Source organism: Amyelois transitella, chromosome 21 (genome assembly GCF_032362555.1).
Source record: "Amyelois transitella isolate CPQ chromosome 21, ilAmyTran1.1, whole genome shotgun sequence".
NCBI lineage: Eukaryota > Metazoa > Arthropoda > Insecta > Lepidoptera > Pyralidae > Amyelois > Amyelois transitella.
Window position 1 is genome coordinate 5,230,390 of NC_083524.1, and position 15,697 is coordinate 5,246,086.

General features: G+C 34.5%; 1 protein-coding gene across 19 annotated transcripts in view; it reads right to left on the reverse strand.

The window, feature by feature from the left end:
- Positions 1-15,697, reverse strand: part of LOC106135600 (brain tumor protein) — a 342,528-nt gene that overhangs the window by 94,815 nt on the left and 232,016 nt on the right. For 3 of the 19 annotated variants that reach the window (XM_060950285.1, XM_060950278.1, XM_060950279.1), the window contains one exon: positions 1,162-1,222. The exons of the other annotated variants lie outside the window; for them this stretch is intronic. The gene's annotated coding sequence lies outside the window, so the exon portion shown is untranslated. The remainder of the gene's footprint in view (positions 1-1,161; positions 1,223-15,697) is intronic. 19 annotated transcript variants of the gene reach the window in all.

Below are 15,697 nucleotides of genomic sequence, written 5' to 3' on the forward strand. Positions count from 1 at the left end.
ACAATTACATAATGTTATAGAAATGGATGTTATGGTTTAGCTTGGATGTTTAATATCCTTGTTTGAGTTACGTGTGAGTAATGGCGTTTCATATATAAATGGTTTAGTATGTCTTTAATAAAAATACGTAATTCAAATACAAATGTCGCGTTTCAGTCTTTTTGAGACTGTTGGGCCTTTCCACCCCGTAAGGGATAAAGACGTGATATATGAATCTTCTTTCTCCTGGTTGTACTCCCGGTTACATCCCCACCACTCTAGAGGGGCCCAGGATACGTCTTTGACCATCCTGGATTGGATGAGTCAGGTTTTTAAATGACGCGCCTCCCATCTGACTTTCGCAATCTTTGCAGGGGAACCTTACCCACATTGGGTTACGGTTACACATTCAGTTGCCTGAATGTGCAGGTTCCCTCATGATGTTTTCCCTCAACGTAACAGCAGAGACGTGAAATATGTAGGATGTATATAAATAATATTAAAACTATGATCCAAGTTTGACCAAAAATAGTGTTCCCGTTAGATGTGCGTAAATATACAATGAACGCGAGCGGACTCGCAGGCAGAAGCTAGTGGTTAATAAATAATATAACAACCTAAGACGTTTTCGCTTATCATAAGGCCATATTTTACGAACGTCATGTTTTCAGGTAGACGTTTGGCAAATGGGACTTTTCTCAACCTGCGGTAAATGCAAAATGACTCCCAAACATTCTGGGAGTCGGCACACCGCATATTAGCCGGCATTCATATCACGTGTGGGAGATTTATGGAGTTCCCCGCGTGTTGGCAACACCAAAGGATATACGTCTAATATTGTAACGCCTGCGAGGGCAACAATGGTAGGTATTAATAAGAAGTATTAATGTTTTTTTCAGAAGTTGATCGGGGATTAAGAATAGGCGATATACATATAATAGATTAATAATCGGATTAGGAATTAATTGTGAATTACAAATAAATTTGAAGAAAAATGACATACTTGATTTAGTTTTTAAAAACTTCAAAATGTGACATTGATCATGTTCAAATGTGAGAATACTCTTAAATATGTATCTCTCATATATTTAAGCTAAAAATAAATGTAACAAAAAACTAAAGTAACGTGATGACATGTGGTGTAACAGTCCTAATAACATAAAGCCATTACATTCTACTTACGTGTGATTTTATTATAGATGTAACAGTTATTTCGCAATCGAGACTTGAGATTGACGCTTACCTGAAATAAAACAAAAAAGAAGAATAAGCTTGGTTTTCATAATCTTTGATTTGAAGTATTAAGTTCGTCTTTTGTACATTTTTGTGCAGTAAAGTTTAAGATATATGTATAAACCAAAAGTATAAATAATATATACCAAAGAAATGAAGAATGATCTGGAGTCTTTTAGGGTCGTCTTTAAAACTGATTCTGGTAAAAAATTCTGGACTATATAAAATTTGTCGCAAAATAAGTTTTGAATTTTGACTGCAGAGCAGAACAATACTTAAGAGCGAAAGAGGCAGATTAAAATGTACATTATTGCCAGCTGTATAAAAATATACATATATACGAGCAAATAACACAGATTGCTAGCCCCAAAGAAAATACGAAACCTATATTTCGCTAGGAATTAATTTTTTTTATTTTTTTTTTTTTTTTAACGGGACAAATTACACAGATTGAGTTAGCCTCGAAGTAAGTTCGAAACTTGTGTTACGAGATACTTACTCAACGATACTATATTTTATAATATAATAAATACTTATATAGATAAACATCCAAGACCCAGGCCAATCAGAAAAAGTTCTTTTCTCATCATGCCCTGGCCAGGATTCGAACCCGGGACTTCTGTTGTCACAGACAAGCGTACTACCGCTGAGCCACAGAGGCCGTCAAAATAATTATTGAGCCCCATGCTATCAAATCCTAGGCCAGTAATTATAAAATAACAAACAAAAAAGGAAGAACCCTTGATAACGACGTGATAAATGGTTAAAGACTAATGAATAATAAGTATTTGAACAAACCGAAGCAGTAAACAAAAGCGTCGACAGCCTAAGACACCATCTGTCAACCATAAACAATTTTATCCGGGCGCGACACAAAAACGGGTGCCCTGAGTGGAGATTTCCTCCTACCCGCAGATTAACAACTGTAAGGCCCTGCGCACATAGACCGCACACGTCTACACTACAAATCCTTTGTTTATGGTACATTAAGCTTTTTTTACTGTAATTTTGTATCTTAAGTAGGTGCATTGTTTATGTTGTAGTCGAACGTTTTAGAGACGGTGAGCCTATTGTGATTAAAGTAAGGATTGGTTGTAATTAAATATGAAAAATTTTAATGTTTTTTGTAATTTATCACATGCGAAAGTAATTTTGTTTGTTTGTAACATCTTCACACGATATTAACTGAACCATTCTTCTTGAAAAAAAGTCTAAGCTCATCCAGGTAAAAACATAGTTGTTCCAGTGGAATTTGCGAAAAACCTGCATTACTTGTAGGCAGCGCTAAATTCGCACGGGCCAAGCCGTGGGTTAAAGCTAGTAACGCATATTTTATTATTTAGCTATTTCTTACTTGGGCACAGATTTAACTCTTCGAAATAATTTCCCATAAATTCAAGCCAAACATCTAAAAAAACAATTTCAAAATAACCAGCCAAAAAATACATAAACAGGGAAAGCTTGAAATATATTTATCGCGGATTAAAAAAGGTTTATCTTCAAGGAAAAACAGTTTAATTAAAGAAAATAAACAACAAACATTTTTGTATAATATTTCAGGGCGATACCTAAGGCTGTTTTTACATAGAGTTTTATAAGTACGGGTTATATTTTTAATTGTTTTTTGTAAATGCACTGTTATCCTATAAGAGAACGTAAACTGCAGATCAGATTATTATTACATCCATTTATAAGTGAGAGTTTTTACACGAAGCGACTCCCATCTGATTTCCGAAACAGTTTAACGTTATCCATATTGGATCATGGTTATACACGTTACTTGTGTTATGACATTGGTTAGCAAATAAAATCAATCACAATCTTTTAGTTATTTGATATTTTATGTGGACCTTATTTTAATATCGACAAATTGCCATTTCTACTTCAAAAATTCAACATTAGGTGGTACAAATAATTTGATTTCTACGAGTAAATTGTCAAATAGCTTAGTACGAGTATTATATTACTATGTGTCAGCTCTCCACCTTGGCAGATCTTGAACCGAAGTTACGGCGAATAAACTTAGGGATAAGACGTTATTTATGTTTTGTGTTTGTTGTCCTATATATTATCTGAGGGAATGGAGTGGCTTTCTTGCGAGGTAAGTACCTACACAGTAAGTAGGTCATCCAATTTTGTTTCCTTAAGCGATTATGGGATTTTTTTCCGTATCTCTACCAGATTTTTGTATGGAGAAACAGTACACGTTAAAACTGCAATTTGTAATAAAAGACTCTTTGAATCCTTGTCCAGCAATGAATCATTAAGCATCTTCGTCTTTATCGTCGCTTACCATCTGGTAAGATGGATGACAAATGCCTGATTCAAAATTGAATAAAAACATTTTTAATTATCTGCTTTGATTGGTCATTATCAATTTATTATTAAATCGACACTCGCTGTACAGTCCATACTACTCTGTCTGAAGATATATTTTGTTATTTGTTTAGTTACCTTTTTTTTTAATTGATGGTTATTGTCCAATTCACTAAGAGTAACACAATATTGAAATATCAGTTTTAAGACATTTTATGAAAGAGATATACTGATAGCGTTATCATGTACAGCTCTAGCGGAAGACAACCCCTATTCAATTTGCTTAAAAATTTAAATTCCTATTTATTTTCAAACTAGCTTTTACTCGCAGCTTCACCCGCGCGAAATTTAGCACCAGCTACACGCGCGTTATTAGCGCCACCTATAAAAAATACTGGTTTTACGCAAATCCAAAAAGAAAAGTACCCTATATCCTTCTCCAGCCCAAGTTCAGTAGATTACGCTTGAAGAGACAACAACAAACAAGCTTACTTTCGCTATTATAACATAGTAGTGATTCAAATTCCACATTGCAATCACAAAATAGAAGACGTATACAGACAAGCAACAGGTCGGTATTTTCCTCACCTGAACCGCGGCGTCTTAAAAATAAACCCTGTCTATTTTTAATCTGTAAACAGCGAAACTGTTCTATTTCCTTACCACACAAGCGGCGATCAATGAAAGTAAGAGGGAATAAGATTCGTGCACAAACACTTTGAGGTTTTAGTGTTTACTAAATAAACGGATCTGACCAAAGATTATAATTATATAGATTATCTTAATCAAATGCCTATTAATTTGTCATAATTAGGTCATACAGCTGAACGTGGCCTTTCAGTCTTTTAAAACTGTTGTCTTTGTCTACTACGAAAGGGATATAGACGTTATTATATGTATGTAATTATTATGTTCTACCTGTGTACATACAATAATTTTATGCAATTATTGACGTTCAATCACTTCTGAGCCTTGGACACGAGCTCCCTAGGGATGACCCAAGGTCTACCTATGCCCAGGATATGATAAGGCAGGTCTGTATATTACAGAGCAATAACTGTCGTCTGTGACTTTGTATCAGGGAAAATCTGACCAGACATCGAATGTAACATTACGGTCAGTAATTGAGCTTTGCCAACCCCGTAAGAGATTCAGACGTCATATGATTGGATTATTATGCCAAACGCTTATTACTTAAAACTGGCATTTGTCCCGGACTTTGCTCACGTTAATCTAGTTACAAACAAGATATTCTTAAATCAATATCCTTTTATAATTCGAATCTTTCAGCAAACTTCAAACAAGCAAAGAAATTCCTGTGAGTGATTAATCACTAACTAATTACTTGGTTGCCACGTTGTGCAAGATTAGAAATAGCTGTAACCTATATTTAGAATAACGAGATGTGATGCTGTACGGCAGTTAACGACAGTTTCCCAAAATTCCCATTTTTATCATACATGAGAATTTTTTAACGGGTGATATTAAGTTGATACATTTGAGATTCGCTGTTGCTTGTCTTCCTTTAGTTATCACTTCATTTCTTTCATTCATTTCACGAAACGAAAACGGTCTGATTCGACGTAAAATTTCTTCTGATATATCTAGGTGGTCCTACCACTAATAATAAGTTATAACTAATTAATAATAAGGCTGAAATAGTTTTTGTATGCATCAATCGCCATTCGAATTTTCACGTCCTGACGAAACCATTTCTCAGGTGGCTTCGAAATAAGGGTTAAAATTTATCGATATGATTGTCGACATCGACCAATCCCTAACTTTAGCATAACAAAGACCAGGGCCGGACTGTCATCGACCATTGTTTAACCCAGACTTTAATTTAAATATCCCGCTCGGCTCAGACGAATTTTTAACTTTTTTTTTTTAACCCGGGATCTGCGTATGCATGCATTTGGATGGAATAATTTAAGGTTGCGTGGGCAACACCAACATGTGTGTACAATTGTAAGTGCATGCTTACAAGAACGAAATTAAAAGATAATGTACACCACTTAAACTATGACAGATTGTTTATAACTCTTTTATTGAATGTCAATGTTCTTAATCGAACGAAAATCCAGGCCAAAAGTAACCTAAACATATCTAGTTTAAAGTAGGTATTTAGTACATGATGCATGTATGTAAGTCTACCATTTGAATCTCAATTAGTCGTCTTTTCGAGATTGCTGGCTTTGTCTACCCCGCAAGGGATATAGACGTGATTACATGTATGCAGGTATCAAAATAAGAGTATTTCAAATTTTGAGTGAAATTTATCATTAACTTTATTATCAGTGAATTACTACGAAACGAAACGTATAGACATACAGTATATGCTATCGCAATCTGCACTACTGTAGAATCACAATTGAGGTCAAAAAAACTTCAATGCAGCATTTCAAAAACTCGTCCTCAATTTCAATTTTACACGGAGCATTCGTTGATTTAATAGCGCCGCGAAATATTTTGCTAAATGAAGGAAAACGAGGTTAAGGCAAAACATGAAGAACTACAGAAATCACGCAACCCTGCATTACTCGTGTGCACACATTCAATGTCATGTAATATTTCTGCTCATTAATCAGAGCATTTAAATTAACTTGTAAATATATATATATATTAAAGGAAAATTATATTTATATGCGACGAATTCACATTGTTTATGTAAGCCGTTGAAGCAATGTATGATGCAATTATGGTTTTTGTTACATTAAGTAAATTTTTGTTTTTCTGTTTATTTATTTTGCTCAATATAATTAAATTTCTCTTTGTCTATAGACTAGAAATTACATAAATATATTTTGTACTCAATATGCGTGTAATAAGGAAGTGTAAAAATGTGTAAATAAATAAGTTCTAATGTTGCGTAGGAAATTACTTGAAAAGTTTAACTTCTAGTTCATAAATGACTTAGTTCTGTGTATTAATGTAGTTTGACAGATTATAGTAATTAAAACAACCGTTACACATTCATATTTCATAAAAGAAAATAAACGCACGTGTCCCTTTATCAAAATACGAGACGTATGACTGGAACAATGGCATAATGTTACAAAGATATCAATATACAGACAGACATTGCAATCTCAGCCTTATTTCTAGATCAATGAGGTTTATACGGACGATATTTTATTTGTTTTAGTGCGTTCGGCATAACCTGTTTTTTATTCTGTGACGAGTAGTGACGTGCAAGCATCGATAATTCTTCATGTTATGTTAACGTGACATTTTATATTAGTCATACGTTTTTATATAATACCGGCTAGAAATAGCAATAACCAAGCAGACTGCCGACCGCTTTTTTTTAACAGCACCATTTTCGGATTTAACGTTCGCCCACACTCTTTTATAAGGTCCGTTTCAAGGGCAAGTTAAGAGCGATGAAATATTCATTCATTAATACCGAGCAAGAATTCTGGTTGAGATTTATTGGAAACGGTATACCGTTTCCATAAAAATATATTTTTAGCTGATTGAGTTGGTTTCAATAAGTAAAATTTTTATTGATTCTGTCCCATTTTAATAATAATCATACAATAGCTCTCATTTTGTCAGACATACAAAGCCAAAGTAATTTTATGAATGCACTACTTCTACGGCACTTCATTCAATCGGTAAAAATTTTGTTTCTTTTCTTAATCTGCCCGGGAATCTTGTTACTATGTAGTCATTACATCCGATTTGAGAACTCAAAATGATACGGGTTAACACTAGATAACACTTTAAAACGGCCAAAAAGACCCAACGGACCAAAAGTCCATTCAGTAATGAAAACTTGCGTGATAATACGAAAGAGGACAGGGGCTGTCATAGACACCCGTCCCATATCACACTTGACGTATTGTAATTTAAATTGTGCAGTCCTTCAGTGAATTTAGAACGAAGTTTTAGGGTTAAGATGGAATGCATTATGTAACAGGTGCGCAAGGAATATATTTCGGGAAAAATGTTTTGTATTTGGATTATACTCGCAGTACACTCCAATGTTTTTGAGTATTGTTGTGCCCGTGGAAACATGTTCGTGAAATGTATTTCTACTTGCTCAGGTGAAATTTTGGATATAAATCAAAATAGCTCTATTTGTGAGACAGATTTCAAATGATTAAAAGTTGAAAGGTGTGTGTATTTTTGTGTTCTTATTAAAAAAGTGGGTGAATTCGTAGCAAGAATTAAAGATGTTTTTCTGAAATCTATTGAACAAAGGTAAACTAATCGAAAGAAAACGTATTTTTCAAAGACGATTCCACGAATTATATAAATGTGGGCAGCCGGAAAATCCATTTTTGTGGCGAGCCCATTCAGCCTAAATAATATTAAAAGATTATCATTTCCTATAGAAGACACGTTGGCGAAATGTGAATTTTTTGTCATATTGTAAGTGAGTGTTAAAATTGATTTATTGTCATTTCGTGCGATATATATGGGTATGATTCACAAATTCAATCTGCAAATGGCAGCACAAAGTTAGGTATCAGTAGGTAGGTAAGAGGGACTTATTATATTTTATACCGTTTGAAGCTTTTGATGGATTAACATCATTTGAAATCACTTTCCAATAGCACTTCATATCAAATCTTCCTGAACATAAAACTGTTTATACAACTACACCTTTAAGAATTAAATCACAAGATTAGAAAAACGATGGAATTGTTATTCAGATATAGTAACAGATTGCCAGCCTAAAAGAATAATCCCAAGTAGAAGCCGGTCCCTTGATTCAAATTTTTATTGTAACGTAAATCTCCTCACATTCATGTTCGTCTTCAAACAAAAATTGAAACATACGGCGTACTCTCGGGAGCGTGAATATGTTAGGAGTCGTAAACTTCCAACACTATCTTGCCCATCTTAACATAAACATGAGCCAGAGTCTTAAAATCTCTATGTGATAATCGTGACGGCGCCGACGATAAAGTTTCGGCGGTTGAGGATCAGCCATATGAAAGGCAAAACGACCCTTGAAGTGGCTGAGAGACAGGTATTTTTTGGACAGGGGACTTATTCACGAACGTTGTTCACTCTTTCTACCTTATGACAAAGCCAAGGAAAGTGTCCCACCAAACCAGCTATTCACTAATATTGACAAGACATATACATAGTTTATTACTGATTGATTGTGTTAGTAGATTTGGGGAACAGAAAAAGACCTTATCTGAGAACTGATATATTTCAGATGTATCGCGACCATTTGAACAATGTAATGAACTAAGAATGGATCCCCTTCATCGCACATAAGAAGTTCAACAATGTAATTGATGCGCAAAATAAGACTGTGTTGCATTTGGCAAGCAAATTTTGTACAACAATTTGAAGATTTATAGTTTATGAAAAAAAAAGTACATACTCGTATTTCATGCTAGAATTAAAAGTATAGCTTTGACCTTTCTCCCGTCACCCATCTTTGAATTTATTAAGCAGTTTCCTTTTTGTTTAACATCTTTAAAGGTCAATGTGTAGCATCTTCATTATCACGGCAAAAGTCTATAAAACAGCGCAATTAAGATCTAATCTCTGTTTAACTGTAGAATTTCGATAAACAATTTAAACTTTGTCCTGAACGGAAGACGGTAAAATGTGGGCGCGTAAACTTTCCAACTAACGTTCAATTTATTTTAACTAACTGAAATAGCCTCGTTTCCGCTGCTCAGTTGAACGGGGGGTTAAGGGCAGTCAGTTACTTGAAATGACTTGCGCGTATTTATAGAGTAACGACTGAGAGCCGGCAACAGTGTATGACGAGTTTATGATGAAATGAGTCTTCATTGGAATGTAGGATTAAATTTATTCCTAGTACTAAGTACTGACGAGAGAAGATATATATAGTGTGCAATTAGTGGCAATCGGCTGACAAATTTCCAAAAAGAAATAAACATTTATGCTATCATCCTGTTCAAAACATAATAAAATAAAATGAACTTATCGATTAGAATAAGACTACCACTAAAGAAGAAATGCTTATAAAAATAAGAACTATGAGTAAAAAATAACGTTTCACAGATCAATAAAAAATTCACGTTATACCATATCCATACTTACTACCTCAACAAAATATTACTGAAGAAAATATAAGGCGCGCTAACACTTAACAAAATATTCCGTAACAGGTATAAACGGTAATATTCCAAAATTTTTAAGCGAACACGTCTTGAATGGATCGATTTTAAAATGCATTAGCGACGTAATGCCCGACACGGTCCCTCTCCGGTTACCTGCTGCAAAAAAGGGCAGCTATTAGGTATCCAATCCATTACAACGTAATATAAAATATTTATAGCGTTATCGTCTTGGATATTTATAGTTGCAGTTGTTTCTCTTATATCTTTTTATCTAGTGGATATGAAATCATCTAGTGATGCACACCCCAGCTCACCAAATTTTCTCTGTTTGATTTTCCGTTGCTGCGTTTATGGTAATGTACCATGACAGTATTAAAGCAACGTTTAAACAAAGGTATGTGATGAAATAGTCCGGTTGACACTGACATTGGTACTTAAATTTTACATCACTTTTATTTATTGCTCTCGAAAATAAGAATAACTCATATGGCCTAAAGTTAAACGAAAAAAAAGTTTAACTGAAATTTAAAAAGTCATTGAGTGCTCTACGTGCGTTTTTTTTTATAGCTTGAGTGGTGCTTCTGTAGCTGCAGATGGCAGTGAGCAAGCGGCCTAATTCGACGAGCCTTCGATCGAAAAATAGTGCTATAAAAGTGGAATGGACCGTCGATTTATACAGTCTGGGGGCTGAAGGTACACCATTTAATTTATCTTGTTATCATTCACTATTGCGGTTGTGGTGCCATTGCAGAACGTTTTCATCGCTGTGGGTGTTTCTTTATTCTAAGGCAACTAACTACCTATATTTAATTTTTCGTAGTCAAATTACATTTATTTGAAAAGTAATACTATTACCTTGAAATATGCAAATGACACGCGTGCTTTGTAAGAAAATTATACTAAATCTAAATAGACGGATTGATAAAAGAAAGATTCTGCAATGAATATGATAAACTTACTTCCCAAACTCACTTGAAGTTTCAATTCCCACAAAAGCGGAGGCTCGAGAAACACCTAGTCACAAAAACTTCGTCTAAAATAAGGGTGTACTTACCAATTAGGCTTCTCATCTTTCCTAATACAATTTAGCGCAAAGCACATTTCGTGACTGAACATAATCCTATTAACTTACATCTTATGATAATACGCTTCCCTATACCTACGGGAAACTCTTTAATCCCTATGATCCTAACCTTACATAATTCAGAATTATGAGTAGGGAAATGCCACAGGAGGGTAGTTTGGGAAACATGAAGAAACATTTGTGGCGGTGTAACATTTTATGGTGATTTATATTGTGTATACTGTATTTGTTATTGAGTAATGCGCTTTTGATGGGGTTACCGGTCTTGGTCAGTTTTATACATAAGACTCTTTTTTAAATTTCTATTTGCAATAAGACTTAAGTAGGTTTTTGATATTTTTTTATAATATTGATTTGTGTAAAATGTGTATAGAGTAGGAAAATACCTATAAATACAGCTCTGATTAGGGATTCAAAACATATTAGTGAATGTAAAAATCTACTAGACACTTTGTTCATTATTCTGAGTTTTAAATTTTAACGTCTAATGTGTGGTCTTAGACGGACCCTAGGTCTTCCCCAGGAAGAGAGAAATCTAGTTACACGATATAAATGATGATGTTATTAAAATCTTCTAAATGACCATACTGACCATAACTCAATGACCTATTAGATATTTTATATGAATAAAAAAGATTGTTGGAGCTATATATACCTATATGGCACAGACGCAGGCGCATAATAAAATCAAAGACCACCGCATCCAATTTTCCGGGTCAGTCACCCCAAAACCTTCATCTAAGTAATTTTATTTTGTTCATATCGATACAGTATAATTTATCCGTTCAACCACCGAGAGGTCAAGAACTTAAGACACCGCATTTTTCGTTACATTAATAATGTACAGACGCATGCAAAATACATGAGTATAATATTTTAACAAGTTTGGTGATTTTTTATCGGATAATAATACTGAATCTTTGTGTTGCTGACGATTCGAAATTACAACACAAACTACCTCAGAGATTACTTTACACGTGGTCAATGAAACGGGAAGAAACGTATAAATAAATAAATTATCTTGCGGAGTATCCTGGTAATACAATTAACTTTTCGCGCTGCGCCCACTTGTTTATTTAATGTTATTCATTGAACCTTGCTCGAAATCTGGCTTTCATGAGGAATGTAAGAGATTTGACGGACTATAAATAACTATGGAGTCAAGCTCAAGCTACTTCGTAACGCACGAAGTGATGATATTATTATATTTTTGACATTCGTTCCGACAATAGGATAAGGAAGGATAAGCTCATATACTTGGGATTTGGGAAGAAAATATAGAGAAGGCCATAAAACAGGTCCAAGTTGAGTCAAAAAAAATGTAAATAGTATGCTATTTACATTACTACTACATACGTAGTTGTTTTTTTTGCATAATCATCGTATAGCATAACATTTTACATTATGAAAATTTTAACGAAACTATGACTTTTAGTTATGCCAAAAATAAAAGTTATCAAATAATGCCAATAAAATTTCCGGAATCCAAAATGGCCTCATACAAACATACGAGTAAACCTTTGGCGACGACTGTACAATGTTCAGTGTGAATCATCCCGCTTACACATGGGGATGGTACGCAGGTAGATTAAAAAAACAGGTACCGTGCGAGCGAGATAAGACATCGGCTGTCTCGTTCAAGCGTATCATCAAATTAAGCCATATCACGATTTAGAAAAACGCTCAAAAATGTTGCCTTGAATTTTTTCTTTGTTTTATTAGGCGTGTGGACTAATCTAACATGACTGTTATTTTTTTTTTAAGGGAATGTGGTAAAATACAAGATGGGGGATATATTTTATTATTTACTGGGGCACTTTAGCAAGGCTAAGTTGGAAATAGAAGCACTCTTTTCCCGTGATGTTGTAAGAGGCGGCCAAGGTACCTTGAAGAAGTACCTTGCGCACTAGCAATCTTAATCTACATTCAGAGATTCACATCCACCAGAAAGTTTGATCGAATCAATTATTGTAAGCCTTAATGTGAATTGTAAATACGATAATAAATTTTTCATAACACCGCCGGCGCACGATTCTGCCCACATTTTGTACTGAACTCGCTTGAGTAACTATGGCCTTAATACCGTTGAGAGAAGCAAGGCCTAGTAAAAATAATAAAATGTAGATTTAAGAAGTATATTTCCCTAATGTCGATTGAAAATGTTTTTCTTTCAAAATATTCCATTTCCACGTGTTATCTGTTTATTTATCATTGAACTGCGTAGTTTTCCGAAATAAAATTAACAGTTACGTATTAGTTATGCGTATGTCATATATATGTATTGAAAACGGTCAGTACTCTCGTCTATACGTCAGTATGACACAATACCAATACAGGGGCTAAGCCGGGTTGCTCAGGTTGGGGGTCAACGAACTCTGTATCTTTAGTACGGAAATGTGGTGTTTATGGAAAGATCGGCGGCTCATTACGTTTTGAATCTTATAGTTTCAGCAATGAGGTTTATTTTTGAAAGATTGTTTGGAATGTGAATAGGTATACGTGGTGTAGTTGTTGATCATATGTGTCGTTTGTTGTGTAATTTTATATAAAACATTTTGTCAAAATTCTTGTTACTATCTCAGAAAAATACAACATTTCTATGAAGTCAGCTCGAATTTCCATAATTAAGTCGGATTGTTTTAGCGTGATTTAGGATGAACAAAGCAGGGTGCTGCAGTGTAGATAAAACATTTTACATGCTAATTAAGTCAATTTCAGGTGTTAATGTGTTTTATTTAAATTCATGTCAATGTATATTTGACGATAGATAATTATATTTTTGACGATGTTAATCGTAGCACATTTAACTAATATTTTATAAGTCATAGAGTAGTTACTCCTATTCTTTTTTAACCAAATGCGACAGAAAGAGGGTAACATGTATAGAGTGTATTTACTCTTGCAGTAAGCATTATGACTAAGCAAATCAGTAGGGTTTTGGAAACTGACAATCGAATTCGAGCTATAAGTTTTCGAGGAAAGACCATAAAACGAAATGATATTAAAGCGTAGTATTTTTTTTAACCAAAGCATAGACAAAAATAAACAAGTGACAGTCGACCATTCTCAGAAACACCATATTCTCAATATTCTCAGAAGTTCTTCGAAATTGTTTAATTTTATTTTGAAATAGGTAATTTATTATTACTAATAAGTTGCCTACCTTGATCTAAGCTAGATATTTTAAAGCTTTAAAACAGGTAACAAATTAAGTGAGACCTAAATTGACATCAATATTAGTAAGTTTTCTTTACTACAATTATCATTAATTACGAAACATTATAAATTAACAAAGTTTTATGTTATAAGCTCACTTTGTTGTTAAGTTATTCACGTTAATATTACGTTATAGTGAAAGGTTATGACTAGAAAACGTAGCAAGAGACACATTACTTTGAAAACAGATCTGCGATAATAAATTTCTGAAAACTCCAGCATTTTAATATGGATCTACGTACAGTCACGCACACACGTCGGTTACAAATAAAGAACTATTTATAATGCGTATAAAAACACGCCGGCAACTCGCCGCGTCCGTACCTCCGGTTAGATAAGGTGAATTATTATCATTATATTCACGTTTCAACGCTTTAAACCCTGTTTTACAGATCAACCCTTCACATAAAAACGTTCCCGGCACCAATACAAAAAATAATAGGACCACTCCATCTCTTTCCCATGGATGTCGTAAAAGACTAAGGGATATAGGCTTACAAACTTGAGATTCTTTTTTAGGCAATGGGCGAGCAACCTATCACTATTTGAATCTCAATTCTATCATTAAGCCAACTAGCTGAACGTGGCCATTTAGTCTTTTCAAGCCTGTCTCTGGCTCTGTCTACTCCGAAAGGGATACAGACGTGACCATAATATGTAGTCTATTTTAATTTCGACACCACCGCAACGGCCTCGATGGTCCAGTGATTAGTGCGTGAGACTATGAAGTTGGCGGTCTAAGTTCGAGCCCCAACAAAACAAGATATTTTTTTAATCATAAATATTTTTTTTGTGTTGTTTGAGTATTTTATTTAAAAAAACTGAAATTCAAAATACTACATGTAATAAAACGGTAAAAATATTTTGTCTGTACATTTAATATTTTGACTGAAACGCATAGAGAATGTGTTTTTTACATTTTTTGACTGTCTGTATCTGACAATATGATCAAGATTCAACTCGAAATTTACGCGGACGAAGTCGCGGGCAACAGCTAGTTTATAATATTAGTATGGATTGAAAGCCATTACTGAAATCAAAAAAATAATTTGACTCGCCATCGTCTCCACCTTAACATCCAAGTGCTAAACAGCAACCCCGTCCAACATAAAAACTGTTAATACCACATCTTTACAGCAGTGATAAAACATTGCCCCCTCCAAATTGAGACATTTTATTATTAGAAATACACTTTTGACAGTCGTAAAAGCAACGTCGATCTCCTAGTTATTATATCAGTTTACGATTTAATATCACAATGCCCAGTTTTATGCACGGAATGAAATTATTTCAAATAACGTTTCGAGAATTTCTATAAAACTGACTAGGATATGATGCTATGTATCATTGGAACTTCCGTTTTCCGCGTTGAATATGAGCCAATGTCATTGTCACTCTTGTTGTGTGTCAGGCAGAGTGGCGAATGTGACAAATTGTAAAACGGCTGATTCTCGCGGACGCTAAAATAATAAGGTGCGCTAATTTGCTAGTGCTACGTGTCAGTGAGTCACGTTTTTTCATCTGTGACGCAGTTTTCCTGTCGCTCTGCGTACGACCGTGACATTTGGATGTCTGACCGATTGTGCGGCCTTCGCGGCTTGCCTCGCGGTCATCAACTCCGCGCGTGAGTCGGTACATTACCTTACACTGCGTTTTCACTAACCGAACTAACTTCCATCCCGCTCACTCCTATGTCAACAGACAGAGAGATTCAATCTTTTGACCTATGTACAAAAAACACGTCAGAAACAAAAACTAAAGAAGTCGTTACAGTGGATGATATAAGTCGGTTGGTTACTTTGAATAATGG